The 13727-nt window shown below is 32.6% G+C and overlaps 1 protein-coding gene across 24 annotated transcripts in view; it reads left to right on the top strand.

Annotated features, from left to right (window-relative positions):
• KHDRBS2 (KH RNA binding domain containing, signal transduction associated 2) overlaps positions 1 to 13727 on the top strand; it is a 507385-nt gene that overhangs the window by 440529 nt on the left and 53129 nt on the right. The gene's annotated exons all lie outside the window — the stretch shown is intronic.

The raw sequence follows: 13727 nt of genomic DNA, 5'->3' as shown, positions 1-13727 counted from the left end.
GAATATCAGTCATATTATGTGAGAGTTTCTAGTAGCATTTTTTTCTCCATCGTCTTTCTGAATCAAGTTGTTTCCTCTGAGAGGTAAAAGATAATAATCTTGCAATGCTAATAATGAAATAGTGTGTTATTTTAAGACTAGATGATTATCATAACCAATCAACTTATTAACAAGTGTGTATTTAATGAAATACTGTTATTTTTAGAAATTATTTTAGTGAATTCATAATTAAGACAACAGTGAAATCAAGTTACTTGTTCAATGTAACTTTTTTCTCTAAAATATAATTTTCATTTGTTATACAAAAGATAAGGAAATGTTATTGGTGCTCTGAAAACAGGGAAATTAATAAAATACCTTAATGAATCAAGAATTCCTTACCTTTTTGGTGGATTTCTAAATGATTCGTTGAACATATATCTCTTTAGATTGACTCAAAATTTGTGATGTCAATGAATTCTTGCTTGTTTAAAGTCAAATTTATTTAGGTATTATTTATACACCTATATTTTGCCCATTGAGGGTATGATTGTATGAGTTTGGCAAATGCAAACTATCATGTAACCACCACCAAAAGTAAGATACAGGGCGTTTTAATCAGTCCAAGATGTTTCCTCATGGACCTTTATAGACAACTTAGCAACCCAGGCCTTGGCAACCATGACCTGTTTTTTGTCAATACAATTTTTTTTTTTCTAGAATATCATATAATAGAAGCAATACAATATGTGGCCTTTTGAGTCTGGCTTCTTTACTTAATATAATGTGTTTGATATTCACGTTGTTATGCATATCAGTGTTTTGTTCCCTTTTGTTGCCATGTAGTGTTTGTTGTAAGAGTATACCACAGTACTTCATTTACCAGTTGAAGGACATTTGGGTTGTCTCTATTTTCTTGCAGTTATGAATAAAATTAATAAAAAAACAAACGAATTTTAGAAAAATCAGTCGTTTTTTTTCTGAAAAAAACAATTTTTTTTTTACCTAGTTACAAATTTCATGGAAAAGTCAAATTGGTGTGAACTTAATTAAGTGATTCTATTTGTGATTGACAGAAACCAATAGAATTCCTTGTCACAAAATCATTATAGAATTGACCATTTTTAAATCAACTATATTGGCACCCAAAGAAATTTGAATGATTTAGTAAGTAATATTTAGAGGAGGGAAGGTAACAAAGAAAGAAACAACTTTAGGTCATTATGAGGTGGAGGAAATCTACATGTATTAAGTGTGCATTTTTCATGGCCTGAGGGACAACATAATGAAAGGGGTTAAGGGAAATTCTATTTAAAAAGAATATTGTAGGCAATTAGGAGAAAGATGAGTGTGAGCTGATACCTTTAAAGCTAAGCATAAGGTATCATTATGAAAATGACATCTTCAACTTTTAGAAATTGGTGAATTTACAGTAGGTTAAATAGAAAAATCACCATAAACTAAGAGTTTTTACTATAGGTAATATCTTAATTACCCAATTATCTATTGGAACACAGCACAGTTATTTAAGATTGGGGAAAGTTTAGCATCACATCACAGACACTGAATACAGCAGTATATGCAACTTGGCTACATACTTAAAACTAATATTTTCAATTAAATTGCTAGTTCATTGTTGTATATTAGCACATAAAAATAGTGATAATAAAGTTCTATAACTTTTTCAGAAACTGTTTGGTAGAAAGCACAATTGCCACACTACAAACACAACCAGAATATGAGTAAAATAATTTCTTGTTGAAGTTCTGCAGAGCTACATTTAACTCGTAAAGATTTTGAAATAGTTTTCTGAAAGTAAGGAACTTTCTACATCTTTCTTCCGGTTAAATATAAATAGGCGTAACTGATGCCAAGAGATAAAGAAGAAGAAAAAATTGGGAATTAGGATAATTTATATGTGAATATTCTAAAAGTGAGTACTAGGATAATTGCACATGATTATGTATAAAAAGTAATGGCAACATAAAATAATTTTGGAAAATACTTTGTTTTAACAAAGTACGATTTATGTGTAAAAGGACACGTTCTATGTGCTTCGTGCTACCTTCTCTTTTCCCTTTATTATCCATTCAATTTTCTATGCTAAATTCTCCCCATCCTTCTAGGTCTAGCTCAAAATATAACTCTTCCAAAAAGTCTTTCCTCAATTCTTTATTCGTGAATAACCTGTTTCTGCCCTGAATTCCAGTAACACTGTATCTTCATCTCTCTTTGGCACTTTCTGTATCTTACATTGGGATCATTTGTGTACTACTCTCCCTTACCACCCTTACTTCTTGCCCAGAATCCTTGTCTGGTGCACCATCATGTCCTTTACATTATCTAGCATTGAGTATTTCATAGAATGTGTGCAGGTTGAATACATGAATTATAGGCCTAATGTATACCAACAGATAAGAGTCTCATCCCTCAAAGAGAATACAATATTCAGAATTATACGTATCATCTTTACTCACTAAAATGTACATTTCTGAGATATCTTACTGGTAATTAAAAAAGGATAAAGAAATTAAGTCATGAAATTAGTCAAAATGATACTAATATTCTTTATTATAATTAATATAAAATAATATTCTTTATTACAGTAATTACGAATTATCTATTTTGGCCAAAACAGAACTTTAATAGTAGTATAGTGTATGGCACACTAGAAGTTCTCAGTAAAGAATAAATGAAATAAAAATAAATGCATTAATAAATAAATAAATGCATTAATAAATGAATTGATTAATAAATGAAATTAACAGTATTATTTCAGAAAGCTCTGTGGAAGTATTCTTAACTTTAATACCAATTTGTAATACAAATGGATAAACACTGAGAAAATTTATTACATAATGTATTAAATCCCCACTTTCAGATTCCTTCTGTTGATCCAACTATGCCAGCAGAAGTTAAGATTAACAGTTCAGTTAAATGAGCGTTTTAAAAATAATTATGTGTGTCAGAAAGTATACTTACTATATAGTGACAGTACTTTTTTTTTTAATTTTGAAATATATTTTAGTATTTGCCCCTAAAAATTTGTTCGATGAGCCATTTGCAAGCTGTGTATATATTTAAATAAATATAAGTGAAAGAACTACTATAGGATGATCAAGTATTAGAAATTAGAAGTGAAAGTTCATTACCTATAAGAGTCTAGAATTGTTTTTTTTTTTTACAAGGTGGATTTTAAGTGTGATTTGGATTTATGGAAGGAAATGCAGTAAGTTTCTAATGAAGTAATATAAAGATAACTGTGCATAAACCTTCCTTATTATTTACAAACAATATGAATGTTATTTTAACATTGTCATGGTCGAAATCACAATAAATGCTGATTGAAGATAAAAAAAATTGATTATACTGGTGACTTAGCAGAACTGAGATAAAAAACTAAAAATATTTAGAGAAAATTATCTTTAATTGACTAGTTAGTCAGCACCAGTGAGTACAGAATTTGCGAAAATTATAAAGTAAAATCTGGCAAGTGCCTAAATGGAATAATTATATCATTTTCAGTAGAGAGTCTAAGGGAAGTTCACAAGGTAACAACCCTAAAAAGGTTCACCTGAAGTTCAGAAGCTGTAACAATTTTAATTAATCCCCACTTGTCTGATAAGGTGTCTTTAGTTCTGGAAAATTTCAAATAGAACAGAAAAGGAACTTCACTAAAGAGTCCTTAAGAGGCAACTCGACTAAATGACATATTAAGGACTGGTCTCCAGCCATCATTTTTTCTTGCTCTGTGTCTATGAGGAGAAAAAGTAAAGAAATAGATGACAAATTTAGTAGGCAAGCTTCGAATTGTACTGTATTGCAATTTCCAGGGGAACACAATTACTTGAAGTCTTTGGCTGAAGACAAGTTACATCCTGTGATTAACACCTTTAATTGGACCAAATATTAAATTCTGTTCATATTTTTATACCCCATTTTAACACGTTAATGTATTCTTCAAAGTCATTAACATTTTCAGAGATCAATCTTCTTAAATTATGTAAATTCATAAGGTTTTACCAACCAATTGGTTTTTCTTAATGCCCAAATTTTAAGCAAGAATAGATGTAGAAAAGAGTAACTTTCATTAACAGTACTTAGAAACAAATAGAAGTATTGCAAATGAAAGTCAAAAGACCGATTCCAATATTTGATTCTATCAGCAATTTAATTGAGATGCAAAATGTTAAGAATTTATAATTTTTCAGTGTAAATTTTTTAACTATAGGTTGATGTAATAAACAAAATATCAAAAACGGAAGCCTTTACTTTCTTTCCTGAAGCATGAATCAGGTGAGAAACTCACACAACCTAGGAAGAGAATCCTCTTTTCTGTAAATTAATGGAAGAATGTGGTGATTGCAAAGATATAGCTCCCTGTGATATATGAGTCAATAGTTCTCAAAATTTTCTAGGATGTAGACCCTTTCTGAATACCTATGTATACACCTGAGTCTACAGTGTAGGGAAAAAAATGATACTCTTAAATTAGGATAATTTAAGAAGAATTTAATAAGGGAACTATTTTCAGTGACAGAGTATAGTGAAACCAGAAGAGAATGCAGTCCCCTGGTGCTTGGTTCCCTGGGGCAGGGTGTTTGCCACCAAAACTAGGAATAAAAAGGAGTGAAAGCTGTCAAAGAGGGCCCCAGATAGGAGCTGATTCAGAATGGCAGCCACTTCCATTGCTCCCCTTGGCTGCCATTAGGAGGCAGAGGGTGAGAGACCCAGTAGGTGAGTTGCCGTTAGTCATCTCCAGGGTCTAATGCAGATTGGAGAGAAGAATAGAAGTGGAAAAGATTCAGCACAATAGCCAAAAAAGGCAGAATATGCAGTGAACAAATGGGTTCTTGGACCCTCTTGCACAACTTCTTAGCTCCTCAAGTCTCAGAGCCTAAAGGTTAGGAACTGCTGCTCTGTTGTTCAGAGGCTAGTTGGAAATCAGGAGTCATAATAACTAACATTAGTTTTGTTCTAGCTGCTATACTAATTATTTAGGCCACTTTATCTCATTTAATCCTTGCAAAGACATGCGAGGCAGAGAAAAATTGAAGCTTAAAAATATTAAGTAACTTTCTCAAGTTCATTCAAGTAGTAAATGTTGAATTCAAAATCATATCTGCTGACTCCAGAGACCTCAGACATAAAGACTAATAAATATTGTCTAAAACCTAAATTAATTTATTGATTCAATTCAGGTTTCTGTTATGCACCTGAACATACCAGAGAGAATATGCATTCAATATAAGAATATAGCGAGTTATTTGCACGCTTTTCAAAAGGCTCTGACCAAAGGATACTTCTAATCAAGAAAAAAAAGAATGCAATTATTTTACATTAACTATTGTTTTTAGGCTACAAGTTTAATATGATACTAAGAGTCTACAGAAACCCTTCTAATGAAAACTTAAGTGTAAGGCACTGCAGTTACCCTGTAATTTAATAAAAGTTATAATGTTAAGTATATAACAGCTTGTCCTGGTCATTTAAGTGCACACTATTCACTGTAAAGTGACTCACCCTCATTTTGTAATTCAATTCTTTTATGTCTCAGACTCTAGTCAATGATGACATTAACTTTACAGACGGTTATTGGATTTGAAATATTTTCCACAGTTATTCTACAAGTTAGCTGTATTTTCATGCCATCTACAGTCCTCTGCATGCATAAATGCTGGATATGGTACTATTTAAATTTATATCATCAGGGTGTGACTCAGCTCTTGATACAAACTATTTATTTATTGTCCTCATCTGTCATATTTATTTTATGTATCTAAGATAACTTATTACTTTTGCGAAACAAACCGCATTTTTCATCAAATTATTCATTATGTAGTCATTGTATTTGTTAATTTTTTCTTACTTTAAGGTTAATTTCAATGATAAGTAAACTACCTGCTTAAATAATCATTTTTACGTCGAAATTTACTATTAAAGTTATTTTTCTAAGACTCTAATGAGAAGTTAGAAAAACTATTTTCCCTAGTTATTCCAATGAAAAAGAACTTTTAAGGAAGTATCCCAATTAGTAACTGAAACCTGCTTAACCATTTATTAATAGCAGGACATGTCAGCATGTCAGCCATTTCTCCTCAGCAGATTAGTTTAGATCTAGAGATACCCCTCAACAGGAAAAAGGAAACTTCGGGCAAAATGTGGACCAGATGTTTTATATTCAGAAGTACTTGTATTTTATGAAGGCAATACAATCCATATACTATATATTACATATCACTTTCAGTGGTATCTGGGCCAAATATATATATTAAATATTGTTATATTGAAATATATGAGTAATATAGATCTCTGCATGCATAAAATATATGAATAACTACATAGAATATACATAGCAGTAAATCACTTCTTATCACTTTAGATCAGAGTTTTATTGCATAATGATTTCAGACACCCAGTTAAAATAATTTTGGTTTCAGAGCTTTTGAACCTGGTATACAAGTATAAGTAATAGTAGACTTGTATTCTATAATATTCAGTATGATTTAGTTATAGAAGATGTGTGAAAGAAGCAAGAGATGTGTTTGAAGGACTGGGCAGGGAACACTTGACCGATACTAAAGGTAATTTCTAATAATAATAGCCACAATAGAGACCAGTTGCTATATGCAGGCGCCTATATTAGGTACTTCATAAACATTATCGAATGATGTGGATAGTTTGATACTCATGTTACAAATAAAGGAACTAGGACTCAGAACGTTTACCTTGCCTAAGACTTTATAGCCTACTAGTAAAAGGTCCAAGCTTTGAACTGATTCCTGTCCAATTCTCAAAACTGGGCTTTTTGTACTAATACCATATTGCCTTCCCAATACTTTGTTTCGTTTTTTAATACTTCAGCTTTGTAGGAAACTCATAAACTGAAGGAATATCTCCTTCTCTGTAACCTCCATTTATATACATTGATCACTAATCAGCTTTGTGAAGCTACAAATAATATATCTAGCTTTTCCTCACATATCAGCCTTTTTTTATGAAGATAATATCCCTCTTTCAGTATCCATCCAGAGTGTGCTAGAATACATTCCTGGCTTCAGTTCTTCACCTCCCTGTGCTCACATCCTTTGCTGTGTGACTTTTCAGTCCCACTCAAAAGAGAAGCTGAGTGTGTTTTCGTGACTGCTCGCTATCACGTATCTTACTTTAACTGATACAATAATGCCACTTCTATACCTACTCATGAAGAGGACGATGTTTCCCACTTGCTCTCTTGCCATTGCCATGAGAAGAACTTCTCCAGGTAGCTGCTGCATCCTTCATCTGGGCTCCAGACTGAGCTCATGGGGGAGCCCAGACCGCATGGAAACCAAGCCCAGCTCCATCTATAGCAATGAACAGAAACCCAGTAACCCCAACCTAGATCAGTGAACCTCCAACCACACCAAAGCACATGACCCAAATAATTACTTATTGTTGTATGATGCTAATATTTTGTGATTTTTGTTGTTGTTGTTGAGCAACATTACTGTACCGGTAACAAGCCAGTATCCAGGGTAAATATTTACATAGATATAGTTTTTCTCAACTGTTTTTGGTATGTTGTGGTTCCTATTTCACCAAATGTCCTAGTTGCTCTCTTCTAAAACCATTCCAGTTGTCCAAATTTCCACCTTAAGTTGTGGCACAGAGATTTTGAAGTACAATATAACAGATGAGAGTTGACCAGTACAGAAACAAATGGCATTCTTGCATCCTGCGCTTCTTGCTTTAAAGCCTTTCAACATCTGACCATGTGGTTTTTTTTCTAAGTGGCTATGTCACATTATTAGGTTTTATTGAATTTGTTTTAAACTGAAAACCTAGGTTCTTTCTCAATGAACTGCTGTCAAGCCAGTTCTACAACCATCCTGCATCTTTGCAATTGATTTTTTTAACCTAAACACAGAAATGTACATTTATCTCTGTGACAGTTCACCTTTTTATTTAGGCCTTCTCTTGTTGATTTGAAGCTACTTTGTTGGAATATTAATACTTAAAACTTTGTTGCAATACTAATTCTTAGTTATACTTCCTAGCATAGCTTATATTTCTTTATCAAGAACTTTAAAATTTTTCTTGAAAAAAAAAAGAGTACCGAAGACAAAGTTCAGTAGCAACTTTAAGTTGGCATTGGACCATTAATTAAAATTCCATGAGAACAGTTGTTAACATAGTCAAAAAACAGCATGGCTATACTGTCAGGCAGCTTATAAATTATTCAAAAATAAATTACATAGTATTTTAAAACTACTCATTCATTTATTCAGTAAACATTCATTCAACATTACTGTTCTGGACCTATGTATTCAAAACAAATAAGACATAGCCCAGACACCAGTTTATTCACAATTAATATAGTTTTTCATAAAGTATGGTCCTAGACTTCTGCATCAGAAATACCTGCAAATAAAATTGCAGATTTCTGGTCCCCCGCTGAGGCCAGCTGATTCAGAGTTTGAAGAATGGGGCTCAGGAATCCACATTTTTAGCACAATACCCATATGATGTTTATGCACACTATAGATACTGAGAGCCACTCTGCCAGTAGAGAAGAAAGATTTAAAAAAAAGAGAGAGAGAGAGAGAGAGAGAGAGAGAGAGAGAGAGAGAGAGAGAGAGAGAGAGCGAGTTCTGGTACAATGAGAGCTGTTCTACATGAAGATGTGAGCAAGATCTTACAGAAGGCAAGTGGGAAGGGGGTGACACCTTGCCTGCAAGGTTAAGTAAAGCTTTCATACGAAGCTGACAATTGAGCTGGATCTTAGGAAGATGACAACTACCTCCCTAGGACAAGAAATAGAAGTTCCATCTAGCTTGAAGGATAACTATGGTCAAGGGCACAGTTTTATGAAAGGGTTTGTGACTCCAGGAGACACTTTACCATGTCAGGGTGTAGGATGTGGTAAAAGGGAGTGATAGGAAAGAGACTAGATATAGGTCATTGGAACATTGATAGAAAAGGAATTTGTGCACTGTACTAAGGAATTACCACTCATAGTCTGAGGATTAGAGAAAAGGAAGACATTAAAATATATAACTATAATTTGGTTCAAAGCTTGCCACAGTGGTGGTACATGACAGAGCCTTACTAACTTGAAATATATTGAGAGTTTCTGGATGAATGTAGCCTTGTTTCTTTGCATAAAGACTAGACTTGTCAAATGGAATCATTGTTATCAATTCATATATTCTTTTCCCAGACTCTAGTTGATTTATTTAAATTTCCAAAGTCTGGTACATGACACTTCTTTAATAAGTAACAAGTTATTCTGGAACATTACACAACACAGGTGAGGTGAGATTCCATTTGCGATTTGAATGGAGTAGAATATATCACCATTAACACATAGCCATGGTGCAATCTGCACCAGTGAATTCGGTCTCAAAGTCAACTAGATTAAATCATTGAAATAATTAGAAATTATGTTTATGTCTACAGCACTGAAATCTTACTGATACTCATGAATTATGATTTGGCCAAATAAATATGTGTATACAGTTAGAATTATGTCCATTTCAAACAAAGGTTCAATAACTTCTGTGTATTTGTACCAAAGGCATGTAACGGTTCATTTAATAATGCCATGTACCAATGAACCTAATTAATCAGCCAGTTGAAGGTCTTATTTATAGAAAATAATAGCTATGTTCTAATGATAATTCCACATAAAAAAACAGAAGATTAATGTTTTTTTATAATTTTGCTCAACCCTCATTTGTGTAATAAAGGGTCAAAGTAAGCAAAAAATACAAGCTGAATTAGAAAAAATTCTCAAAGAGTGTCTAGAAACAGAGACCATTTGCAAAAATGTATGAACAGTGTTGAATCCAAAAAACAAACATATCTAAATGTATTTCTATCTCATTTGGGGCATGAGGTTGTACTTTCTAAACATTCATTTTCTATAAGAAGATCATTGCAAAGCTGATCATAATTCCACCCTAGATGCTTTATACATAGATCATCTATCTTGATCCTTAATTTATAAGCAGAACAAATATGTCACTTCTCTCATGAATAATCAGCCTATATTTCATCCTGTGAACATTAAATGCCATCAACTGAAACTTAAGAGGGCATGTATGGTTATGTAATGTTTCAGAATATTTCAAGAAGATGAAATCTCTATCAACACTGAAACCTTTATGAATATGAGAAGAGAGATATTTTATGTCTATGCCTTCATTGATTGGATAGTTACCCATTTTTAATATTTATTGAGTGCCTGCTATGTATTAGGCACTTATCATGGGGCTATCTCAGGTTATCTTATTAATACTTGAGGTAGATATTATTATTGCCATATTAAAGATGAAGAAACTGTAGTTTAGAGAGATTAAATGATTTTTCCAAAATGACACACTCAATAAAAATATCAGCTCTGAATTTAAGTTCCAATACCTTTTCTCTGTGTTCTGTGTGGACATACTGATTTTCCTCCAAACGAATAGAACATGGAAACCTCACTGTTCTCCACTCTTGAACCTATAGACTTTTTCTTTTTCTTGATGAGTTCTGTGTTGTAATGAATCTTTGAGTGAGAGATTTATCTTTAAATTTCTCAAAGCAAACTGGCCAGAAAAATAACTGCAGTGGGTTATTGTGCTATCTATTTATTTATATATTTAAGTTTAAAGTATTTAGTTTACCAGTTAATTTTGGAAGACACAAATTTATATTATATTTTTCGCAAAGATGGCTACTATATTACACAATGCTTTCTGTATAACACTATTGGTTAAATGCAAGGAATAAATAAATAATGCAATAATAAATTTCAAAAACTATTTTAAAACTATTAATGCGTTCTTAATGGAATTTCAAAGATATTTTAGAAATATGTTATCTAAAGCCTTCATCTTTCCCTTGTTAGAACTCTGTTAAAATCAGTGATGCTAGAGTATAAAACGGGGTATTTACAATTTAGTTGCAACACGTACACACAAAAAGTATATTTCACTTAATAATTTTGAGCACACACACATGAAATGATAAACTATTTTAATGTTGAATAAAAATATTTTAAGAAAGTTTAATTTCTATCAAATCCATTTTGATTATTTCTGTTCCAGAAATGTATAAAATAAAAGTTATAGAGAAAAGTTTAAGGGTTTTAATATGGTTTATTTTATACCAACACTATGTGTCACTGGCATAAAATCAAATAACTGTTAATGGGGATTGCTAAACAGACATGTACATGTTTTCTAAAAGTGTCAGTTAAGTTCAAACCCAACTGCCTAGATTAATGACAAAAGAGGCCAAATGCTGACATCTTTCTGTAATCTACATTCTTATTTGCATTGTACAGGCATTACATCTCTTCACTGACCACACATTTTAAAATTGAAAAGCAGTTTCTCTGGAAAACTTTACCTAAAAGACAACAGAGATCCCCTATCTCTATAGCATATGAAACTGGTCCACTGAAAATACAGTTAGGGAAAATATTCTAAAAGCAAAGCTGTTGGAAATTTCATATCACACCTTTCTAGATAACTAGAATGTAAAAGTTTTGCTATTAGTCTCACAGGAAGTTGAAAAGGAGAAAAGGAAACTCAAAATCTCCATACTTTAAAACCCAAGGTTCAGTCTACCATAACTTAAAGATATCTTGTCTAATTCCCCTAGCTTATCCCCTATTCTTTTGTAGGTCAGTAGCATCTTTTATTCTGTCACCTAGAAGCTTTCTAAGTAAACACCAAATCTACTTTTCCTGATATAAACATCTCAAAATGTTAGGTCTCCCATACATTTCTTATATGTAGTTAGAGGGTTGACTACATTTTTTTAAATATATAGTTACAGAGTTGACTCTAAACGAAATAAAGTTATAGAAGGAGCAAGAAAATTGGTAAAGGAAATTGGAGAGCTCATTCCAAATATAACTGAATGATAAAAGCTTAGTGAGATAAGATAGCATTAGGTTCCCCAAATAAAAGGGGGAGTTTAAGGAGAGAACACAGGGAAGAATAGGTGGTGGGTGATCAATACAGTGGATTGGATGATGCCTTCAGGTTAGCAGATTGCTATTTAGAATTGGAATAAATACAAAGCTAGCTCCTCAGTTCCATGACTTTAATTCATTCATTTAGTCAGGGTATCTTGAGCATCTTCTGTGTGCCTTGTGCTGAGTTACTACTTGTGACTACTCTGATGATCCAAATAGCCCTCACTTCACAAAAATATTATTTTAATTGGGGAAACAGACAAGTAAATAATAGGTGAAATTACAAAAATGACTAAGAAATGTGGATATGCGGGAAGTATATTTGTAGGGTTATTTTGGATCTGAGAAGGTTTCCTAGAGAAGGAAAAAAATCAGGAGGGGATAAGAGGGTGTTGTGAATTTTGTGTGCTTTTGTCAGGCCCTTGTTATTGATGATAGCTGCATGTTTCTGAGAAGGAGAACAGGTAAACGTAGAGGAGAACTCACAGCTCCTCTGATCTTTCTAACCACAATTACCCCAAGATCATACTGGCTTTAAGTAGATTATTTTCCATATATTTGTCTGGTACTATGCAGATGAAGTTAATAATGATTGTTTGAATACATACAATGGACTAGATGAATTACAAATTGTCCATATGAATTCTATCATCAGATACATGAAGATTTAAATCCCAGATTCATCACTGAAGGGCTGGGTAGCTTAGGACAAGTAACTTAATCAGCTAAACATAGATTTCTTCTTTAGTACTTTACCTAATACCAACTAAAAAATTGTTGTGGTGATTAAGACAAGGTATGTAAAGCTCTTAGCAGTGTTTGGCATGTATTAAGTGTTTGGAACATATTAGATATATGTCTTTATGGTTATTACAGCTATCATTGCTTCTGTGAGGGAAGAAGAGAAGAATTTCAAAGAGTCAAATAACTAAATTTCTTGTTTCGGGTCCCTTCCCATTTAAAATGTTTCAATTCAAAAATCGAGTGGTAGAATTGGTGAAGGAATAGGAAAGAAGTTTTAAACCAGCAAGGAAATAGCATTTAATAGATATAGAGTCTGTCTTTCACTGCAGATGTTACTAAAATATTAGCAAAAAGAGAATTAAGCAAATCACGCCTCTTTATAATTCACACATTTGGGTTTGGACCTCCAAAACATCAGAGTTAATTTATGTATTGTTCTCAATAGCCACTAAATCTTCCAAAAATACTTTTTTGACCTGCTTACTGAAGTTAACCATAATTGTCTTCTTTTTGTCTTGCTTTTTAATTTCTGCAAAGTTGTGGGGGGAATAAAAAGACATTTAGCAGTTCAAACTCTAGATCCTAAATGTAGCATCTAATGAAATGAAATAATTATGAATTACGTTCACCAATAATTTACCCTAATATGCAAGTTTTCTCACACAATTTAAGAAAAAAACCCAAGCCAGGGATATAAAGGAAATAGAAATGCAAAAACGCAAGGGAAACAGCAATTATGAAGAAGAATATTCATTCTACAGGCATATACTTATTCATTCATTTATTTGATAAATATTTGTTGAGTATCTACTATGTGCTAGATGCTCTGCCTGGAGCTGATGATACAGCAACAACAACAAAAGATACCAGCAACAGAGGGGTTTGTTTAAGGCTAAATATGAGCATATAAGCATGTCTATCTCCTTCTTAAATCCTTCACTGGTAGCCTAAGATAAAATCCAAACTCCTTACCTTAACTAATACAAGGTCCTTTAAGATGTGGCCTCTGCGTCCTTGAGATATAACCTTGGGCCTCTCTCTCCCTTTTAGT

Source organism: Rousettus aegyptiacus, unplaced genomic scaffold (genome assembly GCF_014176215.1).
Source record: "Rousettus aegyptiacus isolate mRouAeg1 unplaced genomic scaffold, mRouAeg1.p scaffold_m13_p_1, whole genome shotgun sequence".
Lineage (NCBI taxonomy): Eukaryota > Metazoa > Chordata > Mammalia > Chiroptera > Pteropodidae > Rousettus > Rousettus aegyptiacus.
The sequence above is the reverse complement of the archived record's forward strand: the minus strand, read 5'-3'. Positions and strand labels throughout refer to the sequence as shown.